At 44.8% G+C, this 17,069-nt stretch overlaps 1 long non-coding RNA gene across 2 annotated transcripts in view; it reads left to right on the forward strand.

Annotated features, from left to right (window-relative positions):
- Positions 1-259: 259 nt before the first annotated feature.
- The window catches only part of LOC127000452 (uncharacterized), a 72,420-nt gene continuing 55,610 nt past the window's right edge, over positions 260-17,069 (forward strand). Inside the window, exons 1-2 of one of the 2 annotated variants that reach the window (XR_007754050.1) lie at positions 260-293; positions 11,764-11,814. This is a non-coding gene — a long non-coding RNA (uncharacterized LOC127000452). The remainder of the gene's footprint in view (positions 294-11,763; positions 11,815-17,069) is intronic. The other variant, XR_007754049.1, reaches the window with a different exon arrangement.

Below are 17,069 nucleotides of genomic sequence, written 5' to 3' on the forward strand. Positions count from 1 at the left end.
ATTACTTTATAGGGCAGCATACATAAGGAGTTTTGAGAAGCATTCTTTGGTTTATTGTAATTTTTTGTCGTTTGTAACTTATTAAGAGAATATTATCTTAACACTCGCGTATATAAAGGAACCAATGTTTCTGAAATTGCTGTTCGGTGGTTCGAAGCAAAAATGAGTCGAAGCTTCGCTGCTTCACTCTGATTCATGAAACTTGAACGACAAGCCGCTGAGCCCCAGTGTGTCTTCTGAAGTGGACGAGTGCGGGCGTGCGGCGGTGTGGTGTCTTTCTGCTCAGCCTTTGGGTAAGGTTCTGTTTTATTTTCTTTATCGAGCACGAGTGAGCGCGTTCCTTACCTAACATGACAGCATTTATTAGCGACACCATCATGCATCTCAGGATGTATAGGTACCTCAGGAGAAGTAAGTATATGTAACAAGCTAGTGCTCGTCACTCCTGCGTGACGTCAGACCTTCCTGGTGTCGAGCAAGTCGCCCCAGAAGTTTGAGAATGGTGCCTTTACATCACCTATAAAATTTAATGTTTTCACAAGTACGGATAGAGGTTATGAGCGCCGATCCCAAATGATTACCACCGCCCCTGCTATTATGTATAACTACCGCTGCTGTTACAACCATTACTGATGATAAGACTCCTACACATTACTACTATTACCACCACTTCCACTACTTTTGTCACTACTACTGGCACTGCTGCTACTACTAGAGGTATTAGTGATGAAGAGAAGGATGATGAGAAAGGTGAGAGTAGGGCTAGTAAGCGGATAATAAAGGAAAGAGAAGGAAGGGTTGATAGCGTAAATAGGAAACATGTAAATTATGGAAAGATTGTTAGTGAGGGGGTAAGGAAGGGGGGAGGGGGCGTTGAGGGAGGGATGGAGGGAAGGGAGAGGGAGGGGTGTGGGAGTGTGGTGGGTAATAAGGGAAAGTAAGAAAGGGGAAGAGCCCTGAGGGAGGGAAGGGGCAAAGAAGGGGTGGGTGGGGTAATGGGTTATAAGAGAACATAAGGAAGGGGAGGGAAGGGAGAGGGAAGGGTGCAAGTTATATGTGGATTTTTATTTTATCAAATGAAACCAATTTGCACAAACTTTAGTCCCAGTTGTAGAGGATGTAAAGATTGTGTATAATCCCTCGAGAAGGCAAGGAAGGGTCGGAGCATTGAAGGAGGGATGAAAGGAGAGGAGGAAGGGGAGTACAGGGGTGATAGGTCATAACAAGAGAACGTTAAGGGGCTATTACACTGGGCATATTTTCCGTGGATCTTCAGTCAAACCACGATTTCCGCTAATGTGGGTCTCAATTGTTTGTTTGTTATTGCTGCTGCTGATGATGATGAGTAATACCGTCATCCTTAAGTGAAATCTACCGTAGCTTTGGAAGATCGTGGACGCTTCAGAAAACCATGGAAACATAAGAACCACGCCAGCGGAAATCGTGGTTTGACTGAAGATCCACGGAAAATTTGCCCAGTGTAATAGCCCCTTTAGGGAGGGATAAAGGGAAGGGTAAGGAAGGGGTGTCCGGAGTGATGGGTAAGAGGGAGAGAACGTAGGGGAGGGGAGGAGCAATGAGGGAGGGACGAAGGGAAGGCTGTGCAAGGGTGGGTAATAATATTCATAAACGTGTAAAAAATGGAAAGGGTGTTAGTGAAGGGGGTAAGGGAGAGCTGTACAGAGGTGGGTAATAGGGAGAATGCAAATAAGGGAAGGGGAACGAGGGGACGAAGAGAAGGGGGGGAAGGGGAGAGTAAGGGTGCCCTGGGTGGGTCATAATTAATTTGGGCATTATCAGGACAGCAATGAATGTCATGTCCAGACTAATGAATAGGCGAGGGCCTCCCCCACCCCCCCTCGCCGGACAGGGGGAGGTAGGGGGAGGAGGAGAAAGGGAGAAACAACAGGAGGAGTGAGGAGAAGAGGGAAGGGGGAGAAAAAACAAGAGGAGGAGGAGGAAAGTGGTAGAAAAAGAGGAGGTGAGGAAGTGAAGAGGGAAGGAGAGAGAAACGAGAGGAGGAGGAGGAAGAAGGAAGGGGAAGAGAGGAGGAACAAGAGGAGGAGGTGGGGGGGGGAAGGGATAGAAAAAGAGGAGGTGAGGGGAAGTGAAGAGGGAAGGAGAGAGAAACGAGAAGAGGAGGAGGAGGAGGAGGGAGAAGGAGGGGGAAGAGAGGAGGAACAAGAGGAGGAGAAGGGGAGAAGGGGTAGAAAAAAAGGAGGTGAGGGGAAGGAGAGAGAAATGAGAGGAGGAGGAGGAGGAGGAGGAGGAGGGAGAAGAAGAAGAGGGAAGAGAGGAGGAACAAAAGGAGGAGGAGGGAGTGAAGCGAAGCAGCGGAAGACCAAAGAAAAAAAAAAAGGAAAACTACCGCTTGTTAAATTCGAACAATACCAGCGATAGTTAGGATAGTAAAGGCATTAGCGGTAGCAGCAGCTATAGTATTAGTAACAGTAGTAGTAGTAGAAGCAGTATCAACAGCAATATAGAAAATGATAATGGTGGTATTTTCTTTTTTCACATTCAAATCTCCACCAAACCACTTCCCCCGTCTCCGCCCCCCCACCTCCTCCACCTTTCCTCCGCCTTCACCCCTCCCCCGTCTCTCCCTACCCCGATTCCCTCTCTCCCCCGGCTCCTTCACTCCCACTCCTCGCTCATCCACCTCTCTCACCTACTCCACCTTCCACCGACGCGTCACTGTAACCCTTCCACTCAATCCCACTTTTTTATTCCTTCCTGAACTACACCAAAACTCTTTTCCTTCTCTACTCACCTTCCTTCCGTGTTATTTTTTTCCCTCGTCGTCAAAATCGCTCTAAACACCTGTAATATAAGAAATTTCGTGTTATAAAAGGCCACCGCAGTCGCGTAACAGACAACGTAGCAAGCCCGGCCCAGGTGAGTGTCTGCTTCCTGTTGTTTCTCCGTTGATTACGTACGCGTCGACGGGTTCTCATTGACACTGTTGGCAGACCCCGGCACACGTGAATTACCTGCCCCTAACGAGCTTTCTTTGTTTAGTAATTGCATGCCGGGGTGTGAGGGAGGGAAAGAAACAAGAGGAGCAGAGAAGACGTCGAAAATTGGGAGAAAATGGCAAAAGAAACGTAAAGGCGGAGACTAAAGGAAAAAAGCAAGGATGAATAAGTAGTACTCGAGCCGAAAAAGCGTGAAAAGTAAGGAGAAAAGGCTGAAGGAAACATTGAGGCAGTAAGGAAGGGAAGAGAGAGTGGAAAGGAGGAAGGAGAAAGAGAGGGAAGGGAGAGAGGAAGGGAAAAGGAAGGAGCAAAGGCGTGGGGAGTTGGAAGAAAAGAGTGAGGGAAACAAGCCAGAGAGGGAAGGAAGACAAGAGGGAAAGAAACAAAGAGAAAGAAGTAGTCAAGGATAAAAGAGTCAGTCGTCGGGCCGGAAAAGCGCTAAGATTAAGGAGAAAAGGCTGAAGGAAACATGGAGGCAGAAAGAAAGGGAAGAATGGAAAGGAGCAGGGAGAAAGAAAGAGAAGGAAGAGAGGAAGGGAAAAGGAAGGAGCAAGAAGTTGATAATCGGGCAGCAAAGGCGAGGAGAGTTGGAAGAAAAGGGTAAGAGAAGCAGATGGCAGAGAGGGAAGGAGAGTAGAAGGGATAAAGCAAGGAGACGGAAGTTAGCGGTCGGGCATCAAAGGCGTGGATAGTTGGAAAGAAAGGGTAATATAAACATAGAAGCAGAAAGGGGAGGAAAAGGAGAAAGGGGAAAGTCAGTAGTCGGATGGAGAAGGCGGGGAGAGTCGGGAAAGAAAATGGTTGAGGAAGCATGGTGGCAGAGGAAGGAAGAGAGGAGGAAAAGAAACTAGCAGAAAAGTTGGTAGTCGGGCTGAAAAGGCAAGAAAAGTGGGGAAAGAAAATGGGAAAAGGAACATGAAAGCAGAAAGGGAAGAAAGAGAGGGCGGCGGCAAGAGGGAGAAAATTGTAAAGCAAAAGAGAAAGCAGGAGGTTAAGAGCAGAAAAAAGTAAAGGTGAAAGAAAAGGGCGAAGGAAATATGAAGGAAGAACGGGAAGTACGAGAGGGCGGTGGCAAGAGGGAGAAAAATGCAAAGGAAAATAGGAAACAGAAAATAAAAAAAAAGAAAAAAAAGAAAACTAAGGTAAAGAAAACGCTAAGGCAGAAAGGGAAGGATGAAAAGGGGGTGACAGGAGCGATAAAACTAAAGGGGAAAAGAAAAGGCAAAAAATAAAGAAAAAATAGAGTAAGGGGAAAGAAATAAGGTAAAGGGTCAGAGGGTCGAATATAAAGGGAGAAAGGGAAGGAAGTTTGGGCGGCGAAAAGACAGACCTCAAACTGTAAAGGAGGAAGCGAAAGCAGGAAGTTAAGAATAGCAAAAAGGTAAAACAAGAATAAGAAATGGTGTGAAGTGTTTGCTTGTCCTCGATTATGAAAACTAAAATCCAGCTGCTTTCCCTCCTGCCTTCCTTCCCTCTCTGCCTTCAGTTTCCTTCACTCTTTTAACTCTCTTCGCCTTTGCTGCCCGATTATCAACCTCTTCCTCCTTACTTTTTCCCTTCCTCTCTTCCTTCCCTTTCTTTCTCCTTGTTTTTTTCCATTCTCTCTTCGTACTTCCCTTTCTTCCTTCATATATTCTTGATCCTTTTCTTTCACCTTTATTTATGAAAGAAGATCAGATGAAACCGGGATGAATAGTCGGTCATTAGTTGGTTCGTCCCTGAATATGAAAAGCAAAATTCTCAGGTGAAGAAGAGTGGGGGGAGGAGGAGATGGAAAAGGAGGAGGGGGATGAAGATGGCGCTAGATTAGGTTTGTGCGTCGTCCACATGTGCCCCGAAAAAGAGGAGGCAGATAAGAGGAAAGAAAAGATAAGAGCCTGATAAGTGAGCACCATTAAGCTAAACGTATGCAACTCTTTGTCAGCCGGAGATCACCAACCCTTCATCACGGTGACCCAGATAACGAAGATCACCCTCATGCCTCTTGCCCTCCACCTCGAGACATCTGCGTCGCCCCTTGAAAATGCGACAGAAAACGGAGGGCGCGCCTTTGGGAACGTCACCATCTAGGGAAACATATTATTCCTTGCGCTCGTAAATCATCTTAATGCTCTCCCTCTCGCCCCCTTAACTGGAGCAGAGGCGGGAAAAACATTCTATAACCTCCCCGCGAGTGAATTATCCTCTGGCGGGGAGTGGTAGTGAGTGCCTTGGTTCTGGTATTCCGCGGGGCACTGAGAAGGTGAAACGCCCGATGTGCTCACCTGTGCTGGCTCTGGAGGGAAGGTGAGGGTCGCATTTTTAATCATTTCGGTGACCAACCACATATTTGACAAGGCGTTCGTAGGAGCTGTGGGAATTTCCATGGGTGTTTTAATGACCCTGATGGCAGTTTGAGCCTTCTTCTGTACCATGAACCTAAAGAAACACACTTTAATCTTTTTTGGTGATGATAGTTTGACCCTTCTTCTGTACCATGAACCTGAAGAAACACTCAATCTTTTTGGTGATGGTAGTTTGACCCTTCTTCAGTACCATGAACCTGAAGAAACACTCATTAATCTTTTTGGTGATGGTAGTTTGACCCTTCTTCAGTACCATGAACCTAAAGAAACACTCATTAATCTTTTTGGTGATGGTAGTTTGACCCTTCTTCAGTACCATGAACCTAAAGAAACACTCTTTAATCTTTTTTGGTGATAGTTTGACCCTTCTTCTGTACCATGAACCTAAAGAAACACTCATTAATCTTTTTGGTGATGGTAGTTTGACCCTTCTTCTGTACCATGAACCTAAAGAAACACTCATTAATCTTTTTGGTGATGGTAGTTTGACCCTTCTTCTGTACCATGAACCTAAAGAAACACTCATTAATCTTTTTGGTGATGGTAGTTTGACCCTTCTTCTGTACCATGAACCTAAAGAAACACTCATTAATCTTTTTGGTGATGATAGTTTGACCCTTCTTCAGTACCATGAACCTAAAGAAACACTCATTAATCTTTTTGGTGATGGTAGTTTGACCCTTCTTCTGTACCATGAACCTAAAGAAACACTCATTAATCTTTTTGGTGATGGTAGTTTGACCCTTCTTCTGTACCATGAACCTGAAGAAACACTCAATCTTTTTGGTGATGGTAGTTTGACCCTTCCTCTGTACCATGAACCTAAAGAAACACTCATTAATCTTTTTGGTGATGATAGTTTGACCCTTCTTCTGTACCATGAACCTGAAGAAACACTCAATCTTTTTGGTGATGGTAGTTTGACCCTTCCTCTGTACCATGAACCTGAAGAAACACTCATTAATCTTTTTGGTGATGGTAGTTTGACCCTTCTTCTGTACCATGAACCTGAAGAAACACTCATTAATCTTTTTGGTGATGATAGTTTGACCCTTCCTCTGTACCATGAACCTGAAGAAACACTCATTAATCTTTTTGTCTTAGGAAATTTGTTAATGTGAGAGGTGGAAGAGCAAGAGTATCGACCTAAGGCTCCCCACCACCTGCTAATGACTCGGGTATCCTCGTATGCTTCACCTTTATCGTATCGTTTCCCGGCGCGGCTTAATATACGTCGACTGAATTTACGTCCGATGTGTATGTTTTCAGCGTCTTGTTTCTTTAATGTGTATGTTTTATATTTACTTGAAACACCTGGAGGGCGGCCAAAGGGTGCATAACAAGCAGAAAGGACGGCATGATATTTAGTGTTTAGTGTTGCCTCCATCACGCCCACGGGAATATTCAGCCCACGCCCCTCCCTCTCCTCCTCCTCTCGGTGTTCCTTGGCAGGGCGGTTTATTTTTAATCAAGGCTGCGCGGGAAGGAGGGAGGGCAGGCCAGGATGATTCACTGGGTGGAAATGAAGAGTGATGGAGTAAAGTGATAGAGCGCTGCGGCGGTGTGTGGTGAGGCGTGTGTGGCCGCTCGCCTTATCGCCCCCACGCCTTCCCATGCCCCCTCCCTGCCCTCTCACACGGTGCCCTGACTTCACCCTCGCCCTCAAGTCATACGAGGTCCCCAAGGGCGGCCACGCGTCCCTCAGCCCTGTGCCCCAGCCTGGGAGCCTCGGCCATAATTTCCCAATTACGAAATAAGGTCCTGCTGATTACAGAGCCGCCCCCCGAGCCTCGGCGTAACTCACCGTAACCAAGCATTATGTATTACCGTAATAACTTGCGAAGTAAGCTACGCGTTGCGCACGTAATCAACGAGCGGTAATTTGATGTAGCACTTCCTCCAGCATTATATCGGCAGTAATTACCTGAGTAAATCGCTCACTGAGCCTCGGGACCTTCGCCTCACCTGATGCCCGCCAGGTGAGTGTGAGGCACTTGCGGGCAAGGTCACCCCGCCCCCAGCACCCGACCCCGCACCCGCCCCCCAAACCCGCCCCAGCAGTTATCAGGTCATCTCGGGCCGCGCCGCCTCTACGCCCCGCCGCTTGTTACCCTTTGCTCCGCCTCGGGCTGCTTCAAAAAAGCGGTGTTGCGATAATTACTACTCTCATTATCTTCTCATTCTTGCTTTTGAGTTGCATTTTTCTGTGCTCACCCCGCCACCTCCACAGGTAAAGAGGTGCAGAAAAGGATATCCTGTCTTCAAGGAAATAAATACTGCCATTCTTCAAAGGGCACTTCCCGTCTTGTGGCCAATTCTGAAAAGCACACCATTTTATGATCATTATTAGTTCATTTACTTTACTTATTTTCTCCTACATTATCGCTCAACAAAGGCAAATAATATTCTAAAAATATTAATGATACCTGAATATCTTCAGTAAGACAAATCACAAGAATCAGAAAAGTAATTTGGGAACAAAACTTTTCAAGGGTGCATTTTCGTTTGTACTTCCGCTGCCTTTCATCCTACAATTAGCTTTGCGCCTTCCCCCCCCCCCCCCCCTCCCCCTTCTCTTCCTTCCCCTCCTCTTCTCCGTCCTTTTCTCTTTCCCCTCCTCTTAAGTGAGTTCAGCGCCTTGCGACTTTGCGTGTGCTGCAAGTTATTCCCGGGACTGCTAGACGCGCCACGCTGCTCCAGGGGCCAGGAGTGAGCGGCGAGTTTTTGAGTTCAAGCGAGGAGGGACGCGAGGCTGTGCCAGAAAGGCGGAGATCAGAGGCCCCGGCGAAGTCACTTACGGACAGAGCGGTCGTGCAAAAGCAAAGTAACGGGGGACGTGATTTCCGAGTAAGTTGTCATGTTTGTGAAGTTTACGGCGTAACCCAAGGCAGCGCAGAGACGCGAGGTGCAGATCAGAGATACTCGCTTAACTGATGGGCCGCACACATACATGCAAAAACCCGGCCTGTCACAATGGTGCTTTTCCTTATAATTCACACGCCACCAATTTTTTCCCACCTGTTTCAAAGACTGGTCGGGAAAATCAAACCTTCATTTTTATCCTAGTCGTGTGACCCATAAATAGTAACAGTGACAATTATAAATACATACAAAAGGTTAAAACAAAGGCCTGTCACACGAGTGCTTTGCTTGCAGAGTCACGATCACTTTTTAACCGGCGGCAGAGACAGAAAGAGGAACCTAGTCTCCCTCCCTCTTATTCTTCGTTCCTCCCCGAGACGTGTGCCCGTAAACAAGAGTGAGGCCACAAATGTGATGTTAGTGGTCACTTGCGCGGTGAAGGAGTGGTATTCCCTGGCCGTCGCATCACTTTAAGAACTATTAGTGTCCGGAAACGCTGCCATATATAAAGCAAGAACTAAACATGATTCTTGACGCGACAACAGCAGCGGCGCCCCCCTCCCCAGGCGCTCCCCCGTACAGCTGGCGACACGCATCACCCCAAGACAAGGCAAGCACAGAGGAAGCGTTTTTTTCCCTCATTCCTTGGACGGGTTTGGTCAAGGCGGAGTCCACCTTTAATGTCTGATTGTTATCGTGTCCCCGGCGATACGACCCTCAGCGCCCCGCGGCACCCACCACGCCCTCGTTCACGCAGCGGGGAGAGTGTAAAGATGAAAGGGCGTCTCCCATTTTCTTACTCGCGGCTTAATTTTCACGTCGCAGCCGCGTGTTCATTACCATTATTGTGAAACCTGTCCGCACGTCGGTGTCTTGTATTTTGGGGTGTTGAGTATAAACAAGACGGAAAGGGGTGTGTGTGTGTGTGTGTGTGTGTGTGTGTGTGTGCGTGTGTGCGTGTGCGTGTGTGTGTGTGTGTGTGTGTGTGCGTGCGTGCGTGCGTGCGTGTGTGTGCGCGTGTGCGCGCGCTAGCACGTGTCCATGCGCGAGTGTATGTTTGTGCGTAGGCGCACGTGAACGCCGTTGTCCAAGCCAGTGTGCGGGTTATTCACAGGTATGTGTTGGCATGTGGCGGGAGGTACATTTACCTTTAAATGCGCACGTTTCTCCGTTTGAAGGCGCCTTAGTGCGTGCGCGCGCGCGCGCGCGCCAACACACACACACACACACACACACACACACACACACACACACACACACACACACACACACACATACACTTTTATATGCAGCAGAAAAAAGGGGTTTCATACATCACGTGGGGACGTGTGCATATATTTAACTGATAAACGACAATCAGGTTATGCAAATAGAGGCGAGAGGCGTGTTGGCAGAGTGTCCGCCTGGACGAGCACGCTGCAGGGAGGAGGCGGCAGCGTCACTGTATTATTTCTAGGCAAAAGAGGCGTTGACAGACAATACTAGGGTCCAAGTGCTTGGGGGCTTATGACGGTTTAGATTTGCTTGATTATATTGATGAGGATAAGGAATCAGATCATATATGTAAAGGAGGAGGAAGTGTGAGCGGCAGGTGATAAGCTAAGGATGTGTACATCACCCTGGCAATCGGCACGATCACCGCTCAGCACTCCCCGGCAACACCTGCGCCTCTCCTAGCATCATCACCACCACCACCACCAACAACAACAACAACACCATAATATTGAAAGGTAAATCTGCTATCTCAACCAGCAGCATAATTTAACAAGCATCACAAACACCAGATAAGCACAAACATCGCCACCACTTTTATATCAGCACCTCCACCACCACCACCACTACACTATTCACAAGTACCTCCACTGTCACATCCATCACAAACTTCATCTAAAAAGCACCATTACTACCACCACCACCACCACCATCACGAGCTACACAATATTAAAAAGTGCAAGTTCCTATGCTGTCACACCAGGTACAAACACCATTTAACACCACCACCGTCACCTCCTCACCAGCACCACAATATTGACTCGGCGGTGTATCCTGGAAGACACCTGGAGGCCCCGGACGGGTTCTCGTGTGTGTCCAGATACAGACCAAACACTGCGCATGTTGACCGAGACAGGTCGTGGCCAGCCAGGCGGCGAGGCAGGTGTGGCGGTAACGAGCCCCGTCACAGGTGGCCGCTCCGCTAACTGACAGCCCGACGTCCACGTGGAAGGCAGGTGTCACGCCACCCCCGCCGACAGGTAACGCTCCGCCACCTGGGTGTTGTTACCTGTTGACTTAGATGCTACTTGTTGTTTGCGGAGTGTGGTGTGGAGGGAGACGGATCGGATGGGTTAGTTATTGTTATTGAGGTTGTTCGGTTATCCTTGCACAGGTTAGCTAACGTTCCTCGCCATTGACTTAGATACTACTTATTATTTGAAGAGTGTGTTGTAGAGTGAGATGGATCGCAAGGGTTAGTAATTGTTTATGAGATTATTGACTTATTTTTGTTTAGCCTTGCAAAGGTAAGCAAACGTTCCCCACCAGTGACATTCAACTGAAATACTGAGGCTTGTGCTGCAGCGTGGCGTGGATCGGAGGAGCAAATATTTATGAAGGCCATTTGCCAAGTTTGTTTATATGGAGTAGTTGTTTAACCCGGTAGCTGCGGGGATCATGTTTCTTATAGGTCCCTCCAAGCGAGAAAAATGAGAAAAAAAATCACCCGTCACACAAACCATTTCATAATATCAAAGCATTTGTGATCAGATTATGTATTATCTATTTTGGGGTTTTTATATGATGGCACAAATTTGGCCCGTCGCTGCTACCTGGTTAAAGTAACACTCCTGGATATAATTTCACATCAATGACTTTGATGTTAGTGTTTATGATAGTTATGTGGTATGATAAAGCATATTGGAAGGGTAAGTATTTATTGTAACTTCCTTCCTCATTAATGGGTGTTTTCAAGCAAAGCAACGCTGAGAAAATTATTACTTACCATTGACTTTGCGTTTTATGTATATGGATAATGTGACATGATTTGCCCCATGCTTTTTTTTTTTTCTTTTTACTGGTAGTCTTATTTTTCATATTCATGTCTGCCCATCGAAGGGACTCAGTTTGGGTATGCATTTTTATTTATTTCCCTCTGATGCCCTTCTATGAATCTCAATAAAAGTAGTAGGAATAATAATAATAATAATAATAATAACAATAATAATAATAACAATAATGACAGTAACGTTACATTTCAGACCTTTTCACACTAATTTTAAGGTTACTAAAAGCCCTAATTCCTGTCACTATATATTTGACAATTACGAGAGCTTTATAATGTCACTGTCATATCAGACATCTGTTAAAGTTTGTATTACTTGGTGTCATTATCGTTACATACCCTAAGGACAAGTAAATACAATACAATAAAATAAAGTAAAATAAATAAGAAGTAAATAGAATAAGAGAATAAAAATATAAACCAATAAATAGAATAAATAAAACAAATAAAATAAATAAATGTCGCTACCTGTCTCTTCTTTGTAACGTGATAGGAATGTAAGCATTAACCTTTCCTTCAGGTGGACTCCTCAGGTGAATCGATCTGCGGACGGCGCGGCTCCGGAATGCAGGTAAGGAGCGCAGTGGACTGATGGCACGTCCATCATTCACTGCAAATGCTTCTCTCATACTTTCATACATTTCTCCGTTCGATACGTATGAAATTTTGATACTTTCCGCCTCCATGCGTTCATTTCTGTTTAACTATTGCGATTGTGGCTATTATTTTCATTTATTCGAATTTTTTTCCATAAATATTCTTTCCGATCGTCATTTATTTATTTATTTATTTTTTACAGCAGAGGAGACAGTTCAAGGGCGTAAAAAAAAAAGAAAACAATAATGAAAAAAAAAGCCCGCTACTTACTGCTCCCGAATAGAGAGGAGTGGCCAAAAAGAGAGAATATTGGAAAGAAGTTTTAGTAATGCATGTACCACGTTTTGCTCCTCCCTCCTGCCTTCCTTTCCTCTTCCAAACGTTGATCACTATCTAAATACTGCAATTGTTCCTATAGTAATTTATTCGGATTTTTCCCCATAAATATCCTTTCCTGACGCCATCTATTAGTGGAAAGAAAGAACTAGTAATGCATTTATCTCGTTTTGTTTTCCCTCTTGCCTTTATTTCCCCTCCCAAACGTTTATCTCTATCTAATTACTGCAATTGTTCTTATAGTAATCTATTCGGATTTTCCCCCATAAATATCCTTCCCAAACGTCATCTGTTAGTGGAAAGAATGAACTAGTAATGCATATCGCGTTTTGTTTTCCCTCTTTCCTCTCTTTCCGTTTCCAAATTTTTATACTTTCCGTTTCCTTGGATTTAACTTCTACTGTTTTCTTCGGATACATCCTCATAAATATTCTCCTCCTTGTGAAAAGAAAGAACTAGTAATGTATGTATCGCGTTTTGTTTTCCTTCTTTCCTTTCTTTCCGTTTCCTAATTTATATACATTCCGTTTCCTTGCATTTAACTTGTACTATTTTCTTCGGATACATCCCCATAAACATCCTCCTCCTTGTGAAAAGAAAGAAATAGTAATGCATGTATATCGTTTTGTTTTCCCTCTTTCCTTTCTTTCCGTTTCCAAATTTATATACTTACCGTTTCCATGCATTTAACTTATACTACTTTCTTCGGATACGTCCCCATAAATATCCTTCTCCTAACGTTATTTATTGGTGGAAGAAAAGGATTTTTAGCAATGCATGTATCGCGTTTTGTTTTCCCTCTTCCCTTTCTTTCCGTTTCCAAATTTATATACTTACCGTTTCCATGCATTTAACTTCTTCTACTTTCTTCGGATACATCCCCATAAATACCGTATCCTCCTCCTAACGTGATTTATCGGTGGAAGGAAAGGATTTTTAGCAATGCATGTATCACGTTTTGGTCTTCCCTCCTCCCTTCGTTTACTCTCGTTTAAGTGCCAAGACTGAAAGAATTACGATAACACTTTGCAATTTCCCCATCAAGATCTTCCCTTCCCCCCCACCCCTCACCCTCCCAACGGCACCCATCGACGCTAGGAAGGAAGATGAACAGCCGCTAATGCCATCTGTTGACCAAGTAAATTAAAGAAACCCGTGAAGTGATTAATATAAGTGGACAAGTAAGAACAAGTTGAAGGGAGTTTTTTTTCTATAATGAAGCGTATCTAAATATGACGAGAAGAGGTGGAGGAGGAGGAGGAGGGGGTAGAAGGAGGGAGAGCGTTCGGAAGGGAAGGTGGCGGGAGAAGGAGAAGGAGAAAGAAGATGAGGAGGAGGAGGAGGAGGGAATGGAAGAAGAGGAAAGACGGAGGGAGGAGTGGGAGGAAAGTATAAAAAAAGGAGATAGGGGAAGAGGAGATACAGGAAGAGAGTAAAGAGAGGAGAAGAGGATGAAGTGTAAAGGGGGAAGGGAGAGGGGGAGAAAATAAGGAGGGGGTGGGAAGAGAATATAAAATAAAGAAAGGAGAAAAGAGTCCAGTGTGCGTTTTAACAAATCGTCCTCGAGTTGAGTCTAATAAACACAAGTCTCACCACGTCGTCATTATTTCGGGAGTTATGGGCCATTTACCTGACGTATCAATCAAGCTGCTATTTTTTTTTTAAACCGGGAAAAAGTGTCAAGAAAATGGGTCGAGGTGTTGAAGGGAGTTTTTTTTTCTATAATGATGCGGATCTAAATATGACTAGAAAAGGAGGAGGAGGAGGAGGAGGGGGTAGAAGGAGGAGGGAAAGGATAAGAAGGGAGAACGTGTTTGTAAATCCATTATATATACATTCTCCTCTCGTTTATCTTTTTTTTTTTTTTCACAGTACAGGAAGCAGCTCAAGGGCGAAGAAAACTAATGTAAGAGAAAAGCCCGCTAATCTCTGCCCCTATGAAAAAGAGTTGAGAAGAGTGGCAAAGAGAGGTCAATTTCAGGAGGAGAGGTGTCCAGATCCTCTCCTTCGCCTTTCGAAAGTTTTTTTTATCTTCGTTTTTCTATAGTTTTCATTTATGTCCACTTAATTTCTTTGCATATTCCAAATTTTTATCGCTGTTTTCCTAGTGTTTTCAGTAATGTACACACACAAAAAAAACTATCGTTACAGTGGGGTCCGACAAATTTCACAGCGACCAACCCGGTAATCTCGGCAGGGTTGGTAAGAGTGCAATCACCCCCACCACCTAAGCCCTGCTGGGGGGAGCAGGACAGGACCCCGTAAGGGAGGGATAGAGAGGAAGGGAGACACTGTGATACCAGATTTCGCCATAATATAAACGGAGTGATTTGAGTGCCACTTGTTTAATCTTTATATTCACAAATTATTAAACAATAATGCTCGTATGATACACATAACAGCGGTGGGTAGAGGTATTCTCCCATGTCAAAAACAAAAACAACCATCATCGCATGTCAGACACAGTTCAGTTCATAATGTGCCATCCTGGAACTTATGCTTCCACTGAACGTGTCTTTTCTTTCATGAACAAGTTGTGGCCATCTGAAAAAAACACAACCTCAAATTGCAACGCTAAAAGCATTGCTGGTAAGAAAGATAAAGATTAAACAGAGTTGCATGGACTTCTACAGGTTGTTTCAGTCTACTCCTGGGCTACCCTTCTCTCTCGTGCTGCCTCATTGCCTGATAAAAAGTAGGAACTTTGCGCGCCTTTTAAGTTGACGAATAAGGAATTTGGCGCGGACGTTTTGAATTGCCGAAATTAGCCATCTCTGAAGAAGAGTAATCTATTAAATAGCTTGTATGCAGGAGTTAATTTGTCTAACATGTTGGTATAGACCCACCGATAATTATTAGAAAATTAATCTTATTGGGTGCATTACATGATTGTTTCGAGACAAGCGAATACCGTGACTCGAGTAGTGCATGCTATACTACTGAAACCAATGCCAACGTTACCTTACCATTTAGGTGATAAGTCAAATTTATAATCCACTATAAATCTATCATAAGGGTTAGCTAAGTTTTACGTAGCCTCCTAGGCTCAGTGGAGCCGAATGTGGCGATCAGTCAGTGGGATTCACTCTGATATCCGAATCCCTGTGTGTGAGGTGTTAAAGCATAATTTCATCACCCCTAACGCTATAATATCATAGCTACATAGAACACAAATCAATTAACTTCGACTAAGACTCGACCTGTGTGTTTCATGAAGCGTTGCTGTGCTAGCTCAAATTCTACTGCTTCATTTAAGAGTCCCGCTCACTTGGTTCAGGCAAGTGAACCCACACCCAACACACGCAGTGATACCAACATGAGTAGCCTGTTCTCAATGGCTTCGTCCTTGGTGTCGATTTGTATCGTGCTGAATGTGTAACGATAGTTTTTTGAGTGAGTGTACACTGACGCAGCTACATATTTTGTTCACGCCTCGCCGCTCAGTCTTCCCCGTTTAAAAGTACGTCTTTGTTCCCTCATCATTGCCGTCTTTTATATGATCGTCATGTCACTCAGCTAAGAGGGTGATCCATGTTTTCTGGTCACAAATACCGCTAACAAAGTATAATGAACTTAAAAAAAGGACCACCTTCATTTTTCAGACTCAAAATATATCAACCTTTGCTTGTTTGATTTTCCTTTTTAAAGTACAATAATATTCACGATGTCGTTCCGTGTGACAATGGTTGTAGGCGCTGCGCTTTTTCTTTATCAGACGCTTTATTTCTGGGGTCATCCACGGTTTGTCTTTATCTCGTTTGCGCCAAGATTTGAGGGGGATATGGGTTTCATACAAGTGCTTCAGGACGGCGTACAATGCATTTTCTTGTTGTTCCACGGTTGGCATTGTTTGTAAGAACGACCAGTACACTGCCGTGATCCAGAATCCGAAGCTCCTCACGGACGAATCCTTCAATGGTCTGTATTGGAGGGTGTGGCGTTGTGGGGGAGGTGTTGGTGCCGTATAGGTCTTACCAAAACGCATTTATGTCTACTAAAACCAATAGGGGCAAATATTTTGGGGAACAATAATCTGTGTGTGTGTGTGTGTGTGTGTGTGTGTGTGTGTGTGTGTGTGTAATTCACCCACGGCCTGATCACGAGCTGAACTTATCCTCCCGATAAGAGCAAGGCTCATTATAGTCGATCTCTGGGTACTACTGAGACCTGCACACACCCAATCCCTCTTACTTAAGGGGGGACAGTAACCGTTCCTTGTCAGCGGAAAAATCCCGGCCTGAGCAGGACACGAACCTCCACCAGCCAGACCGCGAAGCCTGGAAGCGCAGAGCTTTAAACCACTGAGCTACGGAACTTTGTGTGTGTGTGTGTGTGTGTGTGTGTGTGTGTGTGTGTGTGTTTTCCACCTAACGAAATATGAAATTATCTCTTATTTTAAATGCTTCTAATTCACGGAGCTGTTCGGGGGAATAAAATACGAGATCTAACGATGGAAGGAAACGATTATTGTTTATCCCGGGAAAGACGATACGAGTAAGAAAAACACAACGTTTATTTCATTTCATCACGCAATAAGAAAATTTAAAATGTTCATAACGATATAATTAGCGGATGCAAAGAACACACGCAGACTACTCTCGAATATAACGAAGTAATAATAAGAAAATGCCTGTTATTACGCATCGGACGGCGGAGTTATTACGGCACCCGCGAGGAACGGAGAATGAAGTAATTGCATCATTCCAATATCAGAACTGCCGATGATAACCTTCATTATTACTCTGGCTATTATTATTAACATCAATTGCCTCTGTGTGTGTGTGTGTGTGTGTGTGTGTGTGTGTGTGTGTGTGTGTGTGTGTGTGTGTGTGTGTGTGTGTGTGTGTGTGTGTGTGTGTGTGTGTGTGTGTGTGTGTGTGTGTGTGTGTGTGT

This window comes from Eriocheir sinensis, chromosome 18, assembly GCF_024679095.1.
Source record: "Eriocheir sinensis breed Jianghai 21 chromosome 18, ASM2467909v1, whole genome shotgun sequence".
Classification (NCBI taxonomy): Eukaryota; Metazoa; Arthropoda; class Malacostraca; order Decapoda; family Varunidae; genus Eriocheir; species Eriocheir sinensis.